This window comes from Chelonia mydas, chromosome 5 (assembly GCF_015237465.2).
Source record: "Chelonia mydas isolate rCheMyd1 chromosome 5, rCheMyd1.pri.v2, whole genome shotgun sequence".
In the NCBI taxonomy this organism is placed as follows: domain Eukaryota; kingdom Metazoa; phylum Chordata; order Testudines; family Cheloniidae; genus Chelonia; species Chelonia mydas.
In genome coordinates, this window is record NC_051245.2 from 1,401,102 (window position 1) to 1,421,796 (window position 20,695).

At 56.1% G+C, this 20,695-nt stretch overlaps 1 long non-coding RNA gene across 1 annotated transcript; it reads left to right on the forward strand.

Annotated features, from left to right (window-relative positions):
• The first annotated feature begins 1,754 nt into the window (after positions 1-1,754).
• LOC122465777 lies at positions 1,755-20,119 on the forward strand. Its single transcript, XR_006290821.1, has 3 exons — positions 1,755-1,838; positions 8,368-8,370; positions 20,100-20,119. It is a non-coding gene; the product is annotated as an uncharacterized LOC122465777 (long non-coding RNA).
• The last annotated feature ends 576 nt before the right edge of the window (positions 20,120-20,695 follow it).

Below are 20,695 nucleotides of genomic sequence, written 5' to 3' on the forward strand. Positions count from 1 at the left end.
GATAGAGGTGGTTAGGGACTATTTAGAAAAGCTGGACGTGCACAAGTCCATGGGGCCGGACGAATTGCATCCGAGAGTGCTGAAGGAATTGGCGGCTGTGATTGCAGAGCCCTTGGCCATTATCTTTGAAAACTCGTGGCGAACGGGGGAAGTCCCGGATGACTGGAAAAAGGCTAATGTAGTGCCCATCTTTAAAAAAGGGAAGAAGGAGGATCCTGGGAACTACAGGCCAGTCAGCCTCACCTCAGTCCCTGGAAAAATCATGGAGCAGGTCCTCAAAGAATCAATCCTGAAGCACTTAGAGGAGAGGAAAGTGATCAGGAACAGTCAGCATGGATTCACCAAGGGAAGGTCATGCCTGACTAATCTAATCGCCTTTTATGATGAGATTACTGGTTCTGTGGATGAAGGGAAAGCAGTGGATGTATTGTTTCTTGACTTTAGCAAAGCTTTTGACACGGTCTCCCACAGCATTCTTGTCAGCAAGTTAAGGAAGTATGGGCTGGATGAATGCACTATAAGGTGGGTAGGAAGCTGGCTAGATTGTCGGGCTCAACGGGTAGTGATCAATGGCTCCATGTCTAGTTGGCAGCCGGTGTCAAGTGGAGTGCCCCAGGGGTCGGTCCTGGGGCCGGTTTTGTTCAATATCTTCATAAATGATCTGGAGGATGGTGTGGATTGCACTCTCAGCAAATTTGCGGATGATACTAAACTGGGAGGAGTGGTAGATACGCTGGAGGGGAGGGATAGGATACAGAAGGACCTAGACAAATTGGAGGATTGGGCCAAAAGAAATCTGATGAGGTTCAATAAGGATAAGTGCAGGGTCCTGCACTTAGGACGGAAGAACCCAATGCACCGCTACAGACTAGGGACCGAATGGCTAGGCAGCAGTTCTGCGGAAAAGGACCTAGGGGTGACAGTGGACGAGAAGCTGGATATGAGTCAGCAGTGTGCCCTTGTTGCCAAGAAGGCCAATGGCATTTTGGGATGTATAAGTAGGGGCATAGCGAGCAGATCGAGGGACGTGATCGTTCCCCTCTATTCGACACTGGTGAGGCCTCATCTGGAGTACTGTGTCCAGTTTTGGGCCCCACACTACAAGAAGGATGTGGATAAATTGGAGAGAGTCCAGCGAAGGGCAACAAAAATGATTAGGGGTCTAGAGCACATGACTTATGAGGAGAGGCTGAGGGAGCTGGGATTGTTTAGTCTGCAGAAGAGAAGAATGAGGGGGGATTTGATAGCTGCTTTCAACTACCTGAAAGGGGGTTCCAAAGAGGATGGCTCTAGACTGTTCTCAATGGTAGCAGATGACAGAACGAGGAGTAATGGTCTCAAGTTGCAATGGGGGAGGTTTAGATTGGATATTAGGAAAAACTTTTTCACTAAGAGGGTGGTGAAACACTGGAATGCGTTACCTAGGGAGGTGGTAGAATCTCCTTCCTTAGAGGTTTTTAAGGTCAGGCTTGACAAAGCCCTGGCTGGGATGATTTAACTGGGACTTGGTCCTGCTTTGAGCAGGGGGTTGGACTAGATGACCTTCTGGGGTCCCTTCCAACCCTGATATTCTATGATTCTATGATTCTATGATCCCACAGCGCTGCCAGAGCCGTCGGGTCGATCAGTCACCTGGACACAGCACAGGGAGCCCTTAGGGTAGCAGTAACCCACCCGAGAGTGCCAATTCAGGACAAACGGCTTCGAGCAGGGCAGTCACAGCCCCAGGCTGGGTTTCTATGCACACCAAGGCAAACCAAACCAGCCAGACAGAAAGGACTTTGATTTTACAGCACTGGCTAACCACACGTCACACAAGCAATTCCCTTAGACACTCCGTTGAAGTGAGCTGTAGCTCACGAAAGCTGATGCTCAAATAAATTGGTTAGTCTCTAAGGTGCCACAAGTCCTCCTTTTCTTTTTGCGAATACAGACTAACACGGCTGCTACTTTGAAACCTGTCCAGTTTCCCAGTATCTCCACCAGTGCCACTCGTTATGGGGACAGATGGTTATGAAAACCAATACCCCAGTAAAAGAAAAAAGGTTCCCTTGATCCCAAAGGACCAAGCCCCAGACCCAGGTCACTATACAAATCAGATCTTACCCACAAATCACGCTGTTGCCAATCCTTTAGAATTGGAAATCTAAAGGTTTAGTCATAAAAGGAAAAAGATAGAGATGGGAGTTAGAATGGGTTCAATGGAATCAATGACATACAGTGATGGCAGAGTCCTTGGTTCGGGCTTGTAGCAGTGATGGAATAAACGGCAGGTTCAAATCAAGTCTCTAGAGAACATCCACAGCTGGGATGGGTCATTCAGTCCTTTGTTCAGAGCTTCAGGGTAGCAAAGTCCCTCCAGAGGCAGGAAGCAGGACTGAAGACAAGATGGAGGAGCTGCAGCAGCGTTTTATAGTCTCTTGCCATGTGGTCTCTGCTTTCTTTGTCCCAAAGACAAGCTGTTCATCACCTGGCCTGGAAACACCTCAGACTTCTGTCCATAGGCAGGTCGCAAGGCATGTCTGCCTTCTCTCAATGGGCCGGGTGTGTAGCTGATGGTCCTTAATGGGCCATCCAGCAGGCCAGGCAGAGCTGACACCAACGTGTCTGGGGTGTCCCCCAGAAGCACAGCACAAGTTTGAAAAACAGACAGTCTAGAGCCAATACTTATAACTTTAAATACAAAAATGATACATGCAAACAGACAGCATAATCAAAACCAGCAAACCATAACCTCGTCTTAGACACCTCATTTGACCCCCTTTATACAAGATTTGGTGCCACTGCATGACCTTGGTTGCAACAATGATCTATACGGTCCCAGATGATGTCAATAACATCACAGTAGCCCAGAGAACTGACGGTTGGAGCATCGTCCAGTCTGGTCAGCCCAGAGCCCAGCCAAGCTGTAGGGAACCCCTTGGGTCAAGCTCTGTCTGACCTCGTAGATCAGACTCCAGGTGAGAGCCTGACTCCTCCCAGCTGCCAGCTCTGATCCTCCACCTTGTTCCTCCCCAGTCCTTTGATCTCGAGCTGGGGATTATTCAGTTTCCCTAAGGAGAGGCGGGACAGTCCATATCCCCTGGGTCATTGGTTGCTAGGCGCCAGTGTCCTGTTGGTTGGAGTTGCTCTCTCTTCTCAGGCCCAGACAGCTGGGGACACCCACACCTATGTGTGTCAGCCTGCCCTGAGAACAAGCAGTCCCCTTCCACCCAGGTAACAATGCAGCATATGGGGAAACTGAGGCACAAACAGGCCTCATAAAAATATTACAAACTGTTCCCACTTTGTCACACCCTGCCCATGGAGCGTCCTGCAGACGAATTGGTCCCACACTCCCCTTCCCCACAGAGTGATGCCAGCTGTTCCCAGCAGGTGGGAGTGCAAGGGAAGGTGGGAGGAAGGCAAGTGCCTCTGGGGAAGGGGAGCAGGGCTCTAGATGCCCCAAGGGCTTCCACCTGTGCCTTCCCTCAGCCAGCAGGTGTGGGTCTTTGCTTGGCCAGCCAGCATGGCTCTGTCCTCCACCCGGCAAGGGGAGCCCTAAGGGGCCCCTGTTGGCAGAATAGGGGTTGGGCTGGCCTGATGGGGACCCCCGGGCAAGGGCTTCTGTGTGAGCCAGGCTAGCCCAGCCGGGAGCTGAAATGACCAGCTCACCCCAGAGGGACCCCTGAGGCCCCTGAAGCTCAGCCAGCCATGTCCTCCAGCGAAGGGGTCGGGGGGCACATGTCCTGCAGGATGCCCTGCGTGGCTGCCATGGCCGTGACTCCCGGTCACACCCCGTGTCTGTCCGGGCTGCGGGTTCAATGGCTGCTGAGCGAGAGGCCCCGCCCCCACCCCTTCTGCCCGAGGCCCCACCCCCTGCCCACCAGAGCCCCAAGTGCCCCCCCCCCCACCCCGCAGCTGGAGGAGTCTCAAGTGCCCCCCTGCCGGCCGCTGGCTGGAGCTGAGCCCCCGCCGTCTTCAGGGGAGAGGGGGAGCGAGGTCAGGGCCTTGGGGCAGAGCACGGGCAGGGCCACAGCCTGGGTTGGGGCGGCTCAGCCTCCCTGGCCCTCTGGACCCACCGCTCAGGCCTAAGCCCCAGCCCAGTGTCATCAAAGAGGCTGAAGGCGTGTGGCTGCAGCCGGCAGGGGGTGGCTGACTTTGACCTCTCCCGGGACAAGCCCAGGCCCCGGGTCCAGGCCATCCAGGCCCCTGCCCTTAGTGGTGAGCTCCGAGGGTCACTGGCCTTTGTTTATCTCCTCCCAGCCGGCTCCTCCAGTGACACCAAACCAGCGCCCCTGCCAGCCAGGGTGACCAGATGTCCCAATTTTATCGGGACAGTCCTGATATTTTGGGGTAATAAGCGCCTATCACTCCCCACCCCGTCCCGATTTCTCACACCTTGGATCTGGTTACCCTACTGCCAACCTCCCCCCGCCCTCCCCTGGAGCAGGGCAGAACAAGCAACTGCCTGGCCCCAGCCCCTTCCCGCAGGCTCCTCCCAGCATGCTCTGCAGGGCCACGCTCCTGCAGACTCGGCCAAGGCGGGCGTGGGGTGAAGCCCACAGCTGAAGGGCCCACATGGCAGTGCCCTGCCGGCAGCCTCCCCTCTGCTAGGGTGACCCGGTGTCCCCTTGGTGACCGGAACACCCCGTCAAAAAGGGACCCTGGCGGCTCCGGTCAGTCCCACCGACCGTGCCGTTAAAGGTCTGCTTGGCCGTGCTGTGGTGCTAAGACAGGCTGGTCCCGACCAGTCCTGGCTCCACGCGGCGCCCCGGCAGCAGCCAGCAGCAGGTCCAGCTCCTAGGCAGGGGCGCCACAGGGCTTCGCGTGCTGCCCCTGCCCCGAGCACCGGCTCCGCACTCCCATTGGCTGGGAAATGGCCAATAGGAGCTGGGGGGCGGTGCCTGCAGGCAAGAGCAGCATGTAGAGCCTCCTGCCCACCCGCCTACTAGTGCCAGACCTGCTGGCCACTTCTGGGGCACACGCAACAGGGTGTCAGGACAAGCAGGCAGCCTGCATTAGCCCCCCTGCTGTGTAAGCCCACGCCCCAACCCTGAACCCCAACCCCTTGCCCCTGCCCTGAGCCCCCCCAAACCTGGAGTCCTCTCCTGCACCCCAAAACCCTCATCCCCAGCCCCAGCCCAGAGCCTGCACCCCCTCCCACACCCCACCCCCCTGCCTCAACCCACTGGCCCCTCCCACACTCTGAATCCCTCAGCCCCACCTCCCAGCCTGGAGTCCCCCCCTGCACCTCAAACCCCTCATTCCCAGCCCCACCCCAGAGCCAGCACCCCCAGCCGGAGCCCTCACCCCCTCCAGCATCCCAAGCCCCAACCCCAGCCCAGTGAAAGTGAGTGAGGGTGGGGGAGAGCGAGCCACTGAGGGAGGGGGATGGACTGAGTGGGGCGGGGCCTCTGGGACAGGCGGGCTTGTCCCTGGGAGCCAGCTGAGGTCACTCAGTCAGGGTGATCTGCAAACAGAGCAGGGCAGACAAACCCCAAACGCTGGGGGATATTCCAACACTGGGATTTACCCAGCCAGCCCAAACCAGCTTCTCTAGCCCCTCCCTGGGTGCTCAGACGTCCACACAACGCAGTTCCCTTAAAGTACCGGCCTCCGGCCTCCATCCAGACACACACATCAAACAGAAGATGATAATCTCTGAAAATCTTATTTCATCATTGTCACGGCGTCCCCTGGCGATGCTCTGCAATTGCTCCCCACGAAGCCAGGCAGGACTCTGGGGAAGTCTCCTCTCTGGGAGCAGCCTGTCTGCAGGACACACAGCTCACCCGGCTTCCACCTTCCTGGGTCTGACCTCGGAGCATTCAGCCTCCTCTGCCCCTCCGTGCACTTCCCACAGCGAGTCCGCTCAGGCGGGGTCCTGGGGAAGCCAGAGGGTCCTGCCCCCCAACTCCGCAGTCAGACGTGACTCTCAGCCAGCCAGTAAAACAGAAGGTTTATTAGACGACAGGAACATGGTCTAACACAGAGCTTGTAGGTGCAGAGAACCGGACCCCTCAGCCGGGTCCATTTTGGGGGGCAGTGAGCAAGACAACCATGTCTGCACTTCACTCCACATCTCCAGCCAGACCCAAACTGACTCACCCTCCAGCCCCTCCTCCTCTGGGCTTTCCCCTTTCCCGGGCCAGGAGGTCACCGGATTCCTTTGTTCTCCAACCCTTTAGCTCTCACCTTGCAGGGGAAAGGCCCAGGCCATCAGTTGCCAGGAGACAGAGTGCCGGCTATTTATGTACCCTGGCCCTTTGCTCTGCAACAATTACAGTCCCTTATCCCACCACCTAGAGACTTAAGAAATGCATAGGGGAAACTGAGGCACCCCTACAGTATTCAGAGGAAACATTAAGAACAGTCCCACTTCGTCACAATCATATAAAAGAAAAGGTTCTCCTGACCCCAAAGGACCAAGCCCCAGACCCAGGTCAAATAATAACTTAGATCTTACCCAAAATACACGCTATAGTCAATTTTTGTTAACTAAACTAAAATTTATTAAAAAAAAGAAAAAAAGAGGGAGAGAGTTGGTTAAAAGATCAATACACAGACAGACTTGAATTCAATTCTTGAGGTCAGATACGTAGCAGAGCTGAGCTTGTAGTTGCCAAAAGTCCTTTTAGAAATAGTCCACGGGTTATAGTCCAATGTCCATGTTCAGGGTGACTCCAGTCAGTGACTGGGGATCTCAGTCCTTATGGCTTAAGGTTTCCCCCTCTTGAAACCCAGAGCAGATCTGAGATGAAGAAGGATCGTGTCCCAAGGTTTTTATATATTTCCTGCAGCCTTTTGGCCTGAGAAAACAATAAGTTTAACTTTCCTTCTTCCAAACATCCTGGCCATTAGCACAGGGTAACTTATCCATTAACAGTTCAGACACAGGTTACCGCAACCTTCAAAGAGACATAGCCCTGGTCTACACTAGGACTTTAGGTCGAATTTAGCAGCGTTAAATCATGTAAACTTGCACCCGTCCACACGATGAAGCCCTTTATTTCGACTTAAAGGGCTCTTAAAATCGATTTCCTTACTCCACCCCTGACAAGTGGATTAGCGCTTAAATCGGCCTTGCCGGGTCGAATTTGGGGTACTGTGGACACAATTCGACGGTATTGGCCTCCGGGAGCTATCCTAGAGAGCTCCATTGTGACCACTCTGGACAGCACTCTCAACTCAGATGCACTGGCCAGGTAGACAGAAAAAGAACCGCGAACTTTTGAATTTCATTTCCTGTTTGGCCAGCATGGCAAGCTGCAGGTGACCATGCAGAGCTCATCAGCAGAGGTGACCATGATGGAGTCCCAGAATCGCAAAAGAGCTCCAGCGTGGACTGAACGGGAGGTACGGGATCTGATCGCTGTATGGGGAGAGGAATCCATGCTATCAGAACTCCGTTCCAGTTTTCGAAATGCCAAAACCTTTGTCAAAATCTCCCAGGGCATGAAGGACAGAGGCCATAACAGGGACCCGAAGCAGTGCCGCGTGAAACTTAAGGAGCAGAGGCAAGCCTACCAGAAAACCAGAGAGGCGAACGGCCGCTCCGGGTCAGAGCCCCAAACATGCCGCTTCTACGATGAGCTGCATGCCATTTTAGGGGGTTCAGCCACCACTACCCCAGCCGTGTTGTTTGACTCCTTCAATGGAGATGGAGGCAACACAGAAGCAGGTTTTGGGGACGAAGAAGATGATGATGATGATGGTGAGGTTGTAGATAGCTCACAGCAAGCAAGCGGAGAAACCGGTTTTCCCAACAGCTAGGAATTGTTTCTCACCCTGGACCTGGAGCCAGTGCCCCCGAAACCCACCCAAGGCTGCCTCCTGGACCCGGCAGGCGGAGAAGGGACCTCCGGTGAGTGTACCTTTTAAAATACTGTACATGGTTTAAAAGCAAGCATGTGAAAGGATTACTTTGCCCTGGCATTCGCGGCTCTCCTGGATGTACTCCCAAAGCCTTTGAAAAGGTTTCTGGGGAGGGCAGCCTTATTGCGTCCTCCATGGTAGGACACTTTACCACACCAGGCCAGTAGCACGTACTCGGGAATCATTGTACAACAAAGCATTGCAGTGTATGTTTGCTGGCATTCAAACAACATCCGTTCTTTATCTCTCTGTGTTATCCTCAGGAGAGCGAGATATAATTCATGGTCACCTGGTTGAAATAGGGTGCTTTTCTTCAGGGGACACTCAGAGATGCCCGTTCCTGCTGGGCTGTTTGCCTGCGGCTGAACAGAAATGTTCCCTGCTGTTAGCCACGGGGAGGGGGAGGGTTGAGGGGGTAGCCACGCAGTGGGGGGAGGCAAAATGCGACCTTGGAATAAAAGCACATGTGCTATGTATGTAATGTTAACAGCAATGTTAACACACTGAAAGAGTGTAGCCACTGTTTTATAAAATGTGTCTTTTTAAATACCGCTGTCCCTTTTTTTTTCTCCACCAGCTGCATGTGTTTCAATGATCACAGGATCTTCTCCTTCCGAGAGGCTAGTGAAGATTAGAAAGAAAAAAAACCGCACTCGTGATGAAATGTTCTCTGAGCTCATGCTGTCCTCCCACACTGACAGAGCACAGACGAATGTGTGTAGGCAAATAATGTCAGAGTGCAGGAAAGCACAAAATGACCGGGAGGAGAGGTGGCGGGCTGAAGAGAGTAAGGGGCGGGCTGAAGACAGGGCTGAAGCTCAAATGTGGCGGCAGCGTGATGAGAGGAGGCAGGATTCAATGCTGAGGCTGCTGGAGGACCAAACCAGTATGCTCCAGTGTATGGTTGAGCTGCAGCAAAGGCAGCTGGAGCACAGACTGCCACTACAGCCCCTGTGTAACCAACCGCCCTCCTCCCCAAGTTCCATAGCCTCCTCACCCAGACGCCCAAGAATGTGGTGGGTGGGCCACCGGCCAACCAGCCACTCCGCCACAGAGGATTGCCCAAAAAACAGAAGGCTGGCATTCAATAAATTTTAAAGTTGTAAACTTTTAAAGTGCTGTGTGGCATTTTCCTTCCCTCCTCCACCACCGCTCCTGGGCTACCTTGGTAGTCATCCCCCTATTTGTGTGATGAATGAATAAAGAATGCATGAATGTGAAGCAACAATGACCTTATTGCCTCTGCAAGCGGTGATCGAAGGGAGGAGGGGAGGGTGGTTAGCTTACAGGGAAGTAGAGTGAACCAAGGGCGGGGGGTTTCATCATGGAGAAACAAACAGAACTTTCACACCGTAGCCTGGCCAGTCATGAAACTGGTTTTCAAAGCTTCTCTGATGCGCACCGCGCCCTCCTGTGCTCTTCTAACCGCCCTGGTGTCTGGCTGCACGTAACCAGCAGCCAGGCGATTTGCCTCAACCTCCCACCCCACCATAAATGTCTCCCCCTTACTCTCACAGATATTGTGGAGCGCACAGCAAGCAGTAATAACAGTGGGAATATTGGTTTAGCTGAGGTCTAAATGAGTCAGTAAACTGCGCCAGCGCGCCTTTAAACATCCAAATGCAAATTCTACCACCATTCTGCACTTGCTCAGCCTGTAGTTGAACAGCTCCTGACTACTGTCCAGGCTGCCTGTGTATGGCTTCATGAGGCACGGCGTTAAGGGGTAGGCTGGGTCCCCAAGGATAACTATAGGTATTTCAACATCCCCAACAGTTATTTTCTGGTCTGGGAATAAAGTCCCTTCCTGCAGCTTTGGAAACAGACCAGAGTTCCTGAAGATGCGAGCGTCATGTACCTTTCCCGGCCATCCCACGTTGATGTTGGTGAAATGTCCCTTGTGATCCACCAGAGCTTGCAGCACTATTGAAAAGTACCCCTTGCGGTTTATGTACTCGCCGGCTTGGTGCTCCGGTGCCAAGATAGGGATATGGGTTCCGTCTATGGCCCCACCACAGTTAGGGAATCCCATTGCAGCAAAGCCATCCACTATGACCTGCACATTTCCCAGGGTCACTACCCTTGATATCAGCAGATCTTTGATTGCGTGGGCTACTTGCATCACAGCAGCTCCAACAGTAGATTTGCCCACTCCAAATTGATTCCCAACTGACCGGTAGCTGTCTGGCGTTGCAAGCTTCCACAGGGCTATCTCCACTCGCTTCTCAACTGTGAGGGCTGCTCTCATCTTGGTATTCATGCGCTTCAGGGCAGGGGAAAGCAAGTCACAAAGTTCCATGAAAGTGCCCTTACGCATGCGAAAGTTTCGCAGCCACTGGGAATCGTCCCAGACCTGCAACACTCTGCGGTCCCACCAGTCTGTGCTTGTTTCCCGAGCCCAGAATCGGCGTTCCACAGCATGAACCTGCCCCATTAGCACCATGATGCATGCATTGGCAGGGCCCATGCTTTCAGAGAAATCTGTGTCCATGTCCTCATCACTCTCGTCACCGCGCTGACGTCGCCTCCTTGCCCGGCATCACTCTGCCAGGTTCTGGTGCTGCATATACTGCTGGATAAGGCGTGTGGTGTTTAATGTGCTCCTAATTGCCAAAGTGAGCTGAGCGGCCTCCATGCTTGCCTTGGTGTGGCGTCCGCACAGAAAGAAGGCGCGGAACGTTTGTCTGCCGTTTCCCTGATGGAGGGAGGGGCGACTGACGACATGGCTTACAGGGTTGGCTTCAGGGAGCTAAAATCAACAAATGGGGTGGCTTTACATCAAGGAGTATTTCAGGCAGGACTTCATGGAGGGTTCCAATAAGAAATGGTGCACCTAAGTTATTGTTCTTATTGGAACAAGCAGGTTGGTCTGGCCTCTGATTGATACATGGCTAGATTTACCTCGCTGCACCTTCTCTGTGAGTGACTGCGTGTGACCTAGAGGAATGAGTCCCCTAGACGGGGGAGGGGGGGAAGCAAATGAGTACAAAACAAATCTGGTCTATTTCTTGTTTTGATCCACTCCATCTATCTTTTACATCTTTGGCTGGCAGCAGATGGTGCAGAAGGACTGCAAGCCATCCACATCTCATGGCTGCTTGGCAGAAGACGGTGCAGTAGGACTGCTAGCAATCCGTATCGCCTGCCTGCTCACCATAAGACGGTGCAATAGGACTGACTGCAGGACTAAAGAGAATGACCTGGTCGAGTCACTCCAAATTTAGTCCCTGAGCCCCTGTCTGTCCAGGCGCTCCCGGCCGACGCAGCAAGGAGCACCTCGGACACAACGATGACGGCTACCAGTCCTACTGTACCGTCTGCTGCCACAAGGAAGGGGTTGCTGCTGCTGTGTAGCAATGCAGTACCGCGTCTGCCAGCACCCAGGAGACATACGGTGACAGTGAGCTGAGCGGGCTCCATGCTTGCCGTGGTATGGCGTCTGCACAGGTAACTCAGGAAAAAAGGCGAGAAATGATTGTCTGCCCTTGCTTTCACGGAGGGAAGGAGGGAGGGAACGGGGGCCTGACGATACGTACCCAGAACCACCCGCGACAATGTTTTAGCCCCATCAGGCACTGGGATCTCAACCCAGAATTCCAATGGGCAGCGGAGACTGCGGGAACTGTGGGATAGCTACCCACAGTGCAACACTCCGGAAGTTGACGCTAGCCTCGGTACTGTGGAAGCACTCCGCCGAGTTAATGCACTTAGAGGATTTTCTGTGGGGACACACACACTCGAATATATAAAACCGATTTCTAAAAAACCAACTTTTATAAATTCGACCTGATTTCGTAGTGTAGACATACCCATAGACAATAACACTATTGCACTCAAGTACAACAAGGAGTCCGGTGGCACCTTAAGGACTAACAGATTTATTTGAGCATAAGCTTTCGTGAGAGTCTTTAAGGTGCCACCGGACTCCTTGTTGTTTTTGGGGTCACAGACTAACACGGCGACCCCCTGATACATTTCACTGAAGTGTCTTCCTAAATGTTAATATTCCTTTTGTTGATCTTTGAATCAAAGCTACAGCCATAGACAAGACTTGTTTGTGGACATCACAAGCCCTGAGCACACAGCTCCCCTTCTCTCTCTCACAATGCCGGCTGCACTGCACAGCTCTCTCCATTTCCATCTCTTCCTAACCAGTCCCTAAAGTCAGGCCTGGGTCAGGCAGTCTGGGAGGTAATTAACTCTTTCTGGCCCTGTCACCTTTCAATGAGATATTATATTACACTCCGAACGTCACAGCAGGGGTAGCTTGTTCAGTTTTGTGTGATTAGAAAGGTGGCAACCCTCCCCCTCTCCGACACTCAGGGGGCCGTGGGTCAGACTGGAGCTGTCGCTGCATGGCCCAGGGAGGGGCAGCTGCCAGCAGTGCCAGAGGCCTGATTTCTCCCCCCCTTTGCCATCCTGCCCCCGGGCTCGCCACATGCACCAAGGCCCGGCTGCGTGAGCAACGCAGGGCACCGTGGGGCTGCGCTGTAGGGCAGCAGCACCCCATGGCCACTGGTGATTAACAGCTGGCCTTTGGCCCGGATGCCTGGGTTCACGCCCTGGCTCTGACGACAAGCGCCCGAGGGCCTGTAATGCCCCGAGTGCTCCTGCTCCCGCCTTGAGGCCTGGGCCGAGCAGAGGTGCCTGGAATTCTCTGGCCAGGCACAGGGCCAGTCCCAGAGACCCCTGCACGAGCGAGGGGGGGTCATTGCTCCAACCTGGCCGGGGCAGGGGGAGGACAGACCTGCCCGGAGGGTGCTGAGAAGGAGGGTGGAGCAGCCCCGAGCGCCCCAGCTCCGCTGCCCCCCGTCCAGCCCCTGGTCCCAGCCCGCTTGGGAAGCAGCTGCTTGGCTTTTCCTTCCCTTTTCCATCCGGACCCTTCTGGGCATAGGGTATTTTGGGCACTTCCCTGTTCCCACTTACCCTGGGTGGCTTCTGGGCACCTATTCATCCCTGGGAGCTTGGCCAGGCTGAGACGCGAAAAGGGGAAACGCCAGCCCCTGGGTACCAGAACTCCGGCCCTGTACAGGAAACTGGGGTCCAACCTGGAACCCCAGCACCAGCCGAGCCCCTGGGGCTGCTCTGAACTTTCGCCCTGCCTGGGGCGGGCCACTACCGGCATCTGGGGACAGCACTGGGAGCAAGGGCAGGGACTATGGGGCAGAGCACTGGGGGCCGGGGCCCTAACATAGGTGCTGGGGGTGCCATCCGTGCAGGGGGCGACCAGAGGCAGCTTCACCCAGGGAGTCCAGGGCAGAGCCTGCTGCTCACCCTGGGGGGCAGAGCTGGCACGTAGGGGAAGGGGGTATCGGGCAGGGGGGCGATGGGGAGGGCAGTCCCCATTGGGGAGGGGACACGGCTGGGCTGGGAGAGCAGGTTGGAGACGTGTCCCCGGTGCCGTGAGCACATCTGGAGCCCGGGGTTCTGGGGCAGCAGCAGAACCAGGTACAGGGCATTTCTGAGAACACGGGGGGCAGGAGAGCTCCTCCCCCAGGGCCGGGCCTGGGGTGTGCATGGGGACTGACCCCCTCTCACCAGGGCCTGTCGGGGGCTGGAGGGAAGGGATCCCTCATGCCAAGACCTATCAGGGGGTGTGGGAGGAGTGGACCCCTCATGCCCGGGTCTGTCGAGGGGTGGCAGGAGCAGCCCCCTTGCACCAGGACCCATCGGGGGCTGCGGGGAGCGGACCCCTCGCAGGCATTTCCATGGCAATGGTGATATTTGGTGAGATTTAGGAGCCCACAAAAGGCAGCTGTCGTATCCTCTGGGCCAAGGGCCTCCCCCTTCTGTGTGTAGAACCTGCCACCACAAGGTGTGATGGAGGGCAGTGTTCCCCCTAATATTTTACATCCATGTGCGGAATGAATTTTGTTATGTGCACCAATATGGAGGGGATGTGTGGCGGGGCTGGGCCAAGGGGGTCAGAGTGTGGGAGGGGGCTCAGGGCTGGGGCAGAGGGTTGGGGTGCAGGATGGGGGTGAGGGCTCCAGCTGAGGGGGCAGGCTCTGGAATGGAGCCAGGGATGAGGGGTTTGGGGTGCAGGAGGGGGCTCCAGGCTGCAGCAGGGAGTTGGGGTGCAGTAAGGTATAGGCTCTGGGCTGGGGGTATGGGCTCTGGGGTGAGGTTGGGGATGAGGGGTTTGGGGTGCAGGAGAGGGCTCTGGGCTGGGGCAGGGGTGCAGTGGGGTATAGGCTCTGGCCTGGGGGTGCAGGCTCTGGGTGGGGCCAGAAATGGCGGGTTCAAGGTGCAGTAGAGGGCTCCAGCTAAGGGTGTGGGCTCGGGAGGGAGAGGGGATGGAGGATTTGGGGTGCAGGCTGCCCTGGGGCTGCGGCAGGGAGAGATGACTCCCCCCAGCCCTTGCGCTCTGCAGCAGCCTGGTGCCGGGGGAGAGGCGCCGCTCCAGTCCAGGCCCCTGTGGCTCTGCGCCTGCACGCCCTTGATAGCCTGATGCACGGCCACGCAGCTTAGAGGGAACTTAGATGGGCACCACCCTGCCAACCCCCCTGGTCGGGATAATCGATACCCGACCTCCCATCCATAGAGAAGAGGGCAGCAGCAATGACCCCCAGGCCCACCATCTGGCACAGATCCAGCACCCATCCCCCCCCCCACCTTGAGCCAGCACCCTCTGGCACCCACTGCTCCCAGTGGGGCAGGAGGGGCAGGAGACACGGGCTATTCCAGGCCAACGGCCAGAGCTCACACCAAAGGGGGAGCCTCCGGAGCCTTCCCCCTTATCGCCAGGGTCTGGAGTGACTACACGCCCCATGGACTGGGGGCACTCCTGGGCACTCCAGTGCGAAACGTGGCGTAGGGAGCCATGGCAGTGGGGGTCAGCCGGATGTGGGGAGAGATGGAGCCAGAGAGTGAACCAGAGCAAGACGCAGGGCTCCCGTCCCCAGGCAGCGGGCAGAGATCTGCCCTGACGGTCACTAGCCCAGCGAGTGGGAGCTGGACAAGCAGCTGACCCCACTCCAGACCCTGTCCCCCAGGTGATGGGGAGTTGGGACGTGTAGGTCACATCCACGCTGCCCCCTCCCCGAAGCTGTCAGACCCTCTGCAGGCCCCAGGACGTGGTGCTGGCCAGGCTAGGGTTGCCAGTTTTGGTTGGACATATTCCTGGAGGTTTCATCACATGACATAGTCTTTAATTCAAGATTAATCTTTAATTCCTGGAGAGTCCAGGACAATCCTGGAGGGTTGGCAACCCTATGGTCAGCAGGAGGATTCGGGTGTGTGGGGGGTGTTCCCAGGCCTCAGAGCTCCGTTCTCCCTGGCCCGCGGGGGTGGGAGGGGGGGCGAAGCAAGAGCTGGGCCAGGCCAGGGCCACGCTCAGTGTTAGACCTGGCAAGCCAGACCAGGGGGTGGGGCAGTCAGTTCCGGCTGTCCAGGGGTCAGAAAACCCATTTGCCCCCCAGCCCCGCAGAGGCCGGCAGTGCTGGGGTCCCTGCTGGGCAGGGAAGGAGAGACGCTTGTGCCCGCCGTGTCGCGGGCAGGGGCCCATCCATAGCACAGGCTGTGTCTGCGGCTGGGCCCCAAGCCAGACGCCAAACGGGAGGGAGTCGGCGCTGTGCCAAACTGGTCACGGCTGGGAGCCCTCGGCCCAGGCAGGAGCCCCCTGCGCCTGGCCAGGCTGGGCCGTGCGGCCGTGCTGGGCTGGGGAGCCGCCACAGATCTCACAGCTCCACCCGCCCGGGTCCAGCTGGGGTCACGTCTCCGAGAGCGGGTGCGATGTGGAAGAAGCGTGGGAACTGCTCACAGGCCAGTCAGAAACCCCATCCCGCAGCCCCAGCTTCCCCAAACCCAGCCTGGGGCGAGCGTCCCGCTGCGTCCCCAGCCCCCAGCCCGGGCTGGGAACTTCCCCTTTCTCACTCTTGGTTTTGTTACAACCGACTTCAGTTAAATCTTGTGCAATAAAAATATCTCCCCGCATGGGCTGGCGAGAGTGTGTGTGCTGGGGGGCTCCGGTGCAAGGGGTGGGGTGTGCAGCCAGGGTGGGGTAGGGCTTCAGCGAAAGGGGACGTAGGGTGGGCCCCTGGGGGGGGGTGCCCAGGGAGGCCGAGGGCTGCAGCCGTGCGAAGCAGGAGCGTGCTCCGAATAACCAGCTGCCATCCCGTCCCCAGGACAGGGTCTGTCATTGCGCCAGGCCGGACATAAGACAACCCCGCACAAGGGGGGGCACAAGCAAGGGGGGGCACAGCTAACACCAGCTTCGCGGCTCAGCCCCAGCAGTGGGGCCAGCAGCTTGTCTGGCTCTCCGGCCGGGCCCCCGCAGCCAGCGAGAGATCGGCCACGAGGCTTTTCAAGAGTAAAATTCAAGATGTTCAGAACATGGAACACGTACATTCCCCTGGGTGACCCCGGCCCCAGAGCCCTGGGACGGAGACGCCGGCTCTCCAGACATAACACGGCACCACCAAGCACCGGGGAGGGGGTCCTTGTCCCCTGTGGGACACAGCGCCACGGGGGGGGTGATGAAGTGGGACTGTTTTCAAAGGTTCCTCTGAATAGTGTGGGGTTGCCTCAGTTTCCCCTAGGCAGTTCGTAAGTCTCTAGGGGGTGGGGTAAGGGTGTATGATCGTTGCAGAGCCCTAGAGGGCAGGTGTGTGCAGGGGTCTGGACACAGAGAATGGCCAACACCCTGTTTCCTGGCCACTGATGGCCTGGGCCCTTCCCCCCTGCGAGGTGAGAGCTAAAGGGTTGGAGAACAAAGGAATCAGGTGCCCTCCTGGCCCGGGAAAGGGACAAAGCCCAGAGGAGGAGGGGCTGGAGGGAGTTTCAGTTTGGGGCTGGCTGGGACATGGAGTGAAGTGCAGACGTGGTTGTCTGGCTCACTGCCCCCCAGAACGGACCCAGCTGAGGGATCCTCTTCTCTGCACCGACAAGCTCTGTGTTAGACCATGTTCTTGTCGTCTAACAAACCTCTGTTTTACTGGCTGGGTGAGAGTCCCGTCTGACTGCGGAGTTGGGGGGCAGGACCCTCTGGCTTCCCCAGGACCCCGCCTGAGCGGACTCGCTGAGGGAAGCGCAGGGAGGGGCAGAGGATGCTGAATGCTCCGAGGTCAGATCCAGGAAGGTGGACCCGGGTGAGCTGTGTGTCCTGCAGACAGGCTGCTCCCCGAGAGGAGACTTCCCCAGAGTCCTGCCTGGCTTCGTAGGGAGCAGGTCCAGAGCATCGCCCGGGGGCGCCATGACAGGGGGTTGGTGGGTCTGTGGAATAGATGCCACGGCTGCTGGTGCCCAGTGCTTGGCCAGAGCCCCGTGGGTGCCAGCAGCAGCCCCCGGCCTGGCCACCTTTGCTCCCTGCCTCGCCCGGGGTAGGAAGCAGCCGCCCGGGGAGGGGACGTGGCCTGTGGATCAGGAGAGACACCTGGTGGGCAACGAGGAGATGACATGCTATGACCGTGCCACCCTGCCCACACCCCTTCACAGCTGCCTGGCCCCCACCGACCCCCGGGCAGCCTGCGGGAAAGGAAAGGTTCACCCACCAGGGACCGGTGTTGCCCCCGGGGAAGGGACGGGGGAGATGCCCGGGGCCCCGTGGCAATAACAAGCTGTGGAGCTCCCCAAGCCAGCTCCACTCTCGGGGTCAGGGGGCGACCCCGCTGAGGGGGACTTGCCAGGCGGGGCCTGTCGGGGTTCAGAGGCTTAGAGCCAGGCAGGAGGAGGAAGAGGAGGGCAGCACCGCAGCAGATGGGGCCAAGCGAGGCCCTCTCAGGGAGCCCTGGCTCCTGCATGCGCAGAGCAGTGGGGGAGGCCAGGCAAAACAGGGAATCATAGATTCATAGATTCATAGATATTTAGGTCAGAAGGGACCATTATGATCATCTAGTCTGACCTCCTGCACAACGCAGGCCACAGAATTTCACCCACCCACTCCTGCGAAAAACCTCACACCTGTATCTGAGCTATTGAAGTCCTCAAATTGTAGTTTAAAGACCTCAAGGAGCAGAGAATCCTCCAGCAAGTGACCCGTGCCCCATGCTACAGAGGAAGGCGAAAAACCTCCAGGGCCTTCCAATCTGCCCTGGAGGAAAATTCCTTCCCGACCCCAAATATGGCGATCAGCTAAACCCTGAGCATATGGGCAAGATTCATCAGCCAGATACTACAGAATCATCAAGTGATCCATCCCCGTCGCTCATTCCCAGCTTCCGGCAAACAAAGGCTAGGGACACCATCCCTGCCCATCCTGGCTAATAGTCATTGAATGACCTGTCCTCCATGAACTTACCTAGTTCTTTTTTGAACCCTGTTATAATCTTGGCCTTCACAACATCCTCTGGCAAGGAGTTCCACAGGTTGACTGTGCGTTGTGTGAAGAAATACTTCCTTTTGTTTGTTTTAAACCTGCTGCCTGTCAATTTCATTGGGTGACCCCCTGGTTTGTGTGTTACATGAAGGCGTAAATAACACGTCCTTATTCACATGCTCCACACCCGTCACAATCATATAGACCTCGATCACATCCCGCCTTCGCTGTCTCTTTTCCAAGCTGAAAAGTCCCAGGTTTATTAACCTCTCCTCATACAGCAGCTGTTCCATACCCCGAATCATTTTTTGTTGCTCTTCTCTGTACCTTTTCCACTTCCAATAGATCTTTTTTGAGATGCCAGTTGTCACGGAGTCCCCGGGCGATGCTCTGGAACTGCTCCCTACAAAGCCCGTCAGGACTCTGGGGAAGTCTCCTCTCTGGGAGCAGCCTGTCTGCAGGACACACAGCTCACACAACGTCCACCTTCCTGGGTCTGAGCTCGGAGCATTCAGCCTCCTCTGCCCCTCCGTGCGCTTCCCACAGCCAGTCCGCCCAGGTGGGGTCCTGGGGAAGCCAGAGGGTCCTGCACCCCAACTCCGCAGTCAGACGTGACTCTCAGCCAGCCAGTAAAACAGAGGTTTATTAGATGACAGGCACATGGTCTAACACAGAGCTTATAGGTGCAGAGAACCGGACCCCTCAGCGGGGTCCATTTTGCGGGGCAGTGAGCCAGACAACCCCGTCTGCACTTCACTCCATGTCCCAGCCAGCCCCAAACTGAAACTCCCTCCAGCCCCTCCTCCTCTGGGCTTTGTCCCTTTTCCGGGCCAGGAGGTCACCGGATTCCTTTGTTCTCCAACCCTTTAGCTCTCACCTTGCAGGGGGGAAGGGCCCAGGCCATCAGGTGCCAGGAAACAGGGTGTCGGCCATTCTCTGTGTCCAGACCCCCGCACACACCTGCCCTCTAGGGCTCTGCAAGGATCATACACCCTTACGCCACCACCTAGATACTTAAGAACTGCATAGGGGAAACTGAGGCACCCCCACACTATTCAGAGGAAACATTAAGAACAGTCCTGCTTCGTCACAGCCAGATCCACAAGCAGTATTCAAGCTGTGGCTGTACCATGGATTTAGATAGAGGCAATGTGATATTTTTTGTCTTGTTATTTATCGCTTTCCTAGTGGTTCCTAACAGCTTTCCCCAGAGCTCCTCTAACCTCCTGACTCACCCCTGGACTCTCCCTCACTGGCTCTCCTGGACCTTTCATTCCCCCAGCTGCTGCCCTGCCCTCTTACCTGGGCAAAAGGGAGCAGCTGCTCTGCACAGGGAGCTGGCCTTGCTCCATTTTCTGGGGCCGCCCGCCTGTGACAGCTGCATCCCTCTCAGGAGCTGGAGGATGTTCCGTGTGCAGGGATCTCTGCGTAGGGCACAGGACTGGAAGGGACCCTGCTGGGTCACTGAGTCCAGCCCCTGCTATCGCAGGCCAGCCCCTCACTTAAACCCCAGGCAGAAGCTTACATAAAACTCATTAGGTGGTTTGCCAGGAGGAGGCTGGTCCAATTTTACCCCACTGCATCCCAGACTTTGTTTTTACCCCACTGGCTAACCACAAGTCACACAAGCAATTCCCTTAGACACTCCAGTTTCCCAGGTTTCAGAGTAACAGCCGTGTTAGTCTGTATTCGCAAAAAGAAAAGGAGGACTTGTGGCACCTTAGAGACTAACCAATTTATTTGAGCATAAGCTTTCGTGAGCTACAGCTCACTTCATCGGATGCATACTGTGGAAAGTGTAGAAGATCTTTTTATATACACACAAAGCATGAAAAAATACCTCCTCCCACCCCACTCTCCTGCTGGTAATAGCTTATCTAAAGTGATCACTCTCCTTACAATGTGTATGATAATCAAGTTGGGCCATTTCCAGCACAAATCCAGGTTTTCTCACCCCCGCCCCCCGCCCCCGCACACACACACACAGTTTCCCAGTATCTCCACCAGGGCCACTCATCATGGGGACAAATGGTTATGAAAACCAATACCCCAGCAAAAGAAAAAAGGGTCTCTCGATCCCAAAGGACCAAGCCCCAGACCCAGGTCAATATACAAATCAGATCTTACCCACAAATCACGCTGTTGCCAATCCCTTAGAATCTAAAATCTAAAGGTTTATTCATAAAAGGAAAAAGATAGAGACGAGAGCTAGAATTGGTTAAATGGAATCAATGACATACAGGAATGGCAGGGTCCTTGGTTCGGGCTTGTAGCAGTGATGGAATAAACGGCAGGTTCAAATCAAGTCTCTGGAGAACATCCCCAGCTGGGATGGGTCATTCAGTCCTTGGTTCAGAGCTTCCGTTTGTAGCAAAGTCCCTCCAGAGGTAGGAAGCAGGACTGAAGACCAGATGGAGGAGCTGCGGCAACTTTTGATAGTCTCTTGCCATGTGGTCTCTGCTTTCTTTGTCCCAAAGACAAGCTGCCCATCCCATGGCCTGGAAACACCTCAGAGTTCTGTCCATTGGCAGGTCCCTGCACCCCTGGCTGAGTTGCAAGGCGTGTCTGCCTTCTCTCAATGGG